The sequence below is a fragment of the Prionailurus viverrinus genome, chromosome A1 (genome assembly GCF_022837055.1).
Source record: "Prionailurus viverrinus isolate Anna chromosome A1, UM_Priviv_1.0, whole genome shotgun sequence".
In the NCBI taxonomy this organism is placed as follows: Eukaryota; Metazoa; Chordata; class Mammalia; order Carnivora; family Felidae; genus Prionailurus; species Prionailurus viverrinus.
The window spans coordinates 10,283,004-10,283,278 of record NC_062561.1 but is presented as its reverse complement, the minus strand read 5'-3'; positions in this window follow the sequence as shown (position 1 = coordinate 10,283,278).

Below are 275 nucleotides of genomic sequence, written 5' to 3'. Positions count from 1 at the left end.
TTTTGCCTAAAGGAGAGCTTTCTCGAGGAATTTAGAAGGTGATTCTTTATTAGTCAAAGAATTCTCATGAGGTACTTGCATTCGCTGGTCCCAAGTGTGTCTTAGTAACAGCTACCTAATCTTGCAACGAGGGTCATAACATTCCTCCATGAGTAGATAATTCGCATGCGAGGGTAAACGGCCCTACTGCTCCACAGCCACGAAGATAAAACCCAGAAGAGCAGGGGGGGCGCGCAGAGATGCACCTCCCCGTGTCCAGGAGTCGGGGTGGGCAC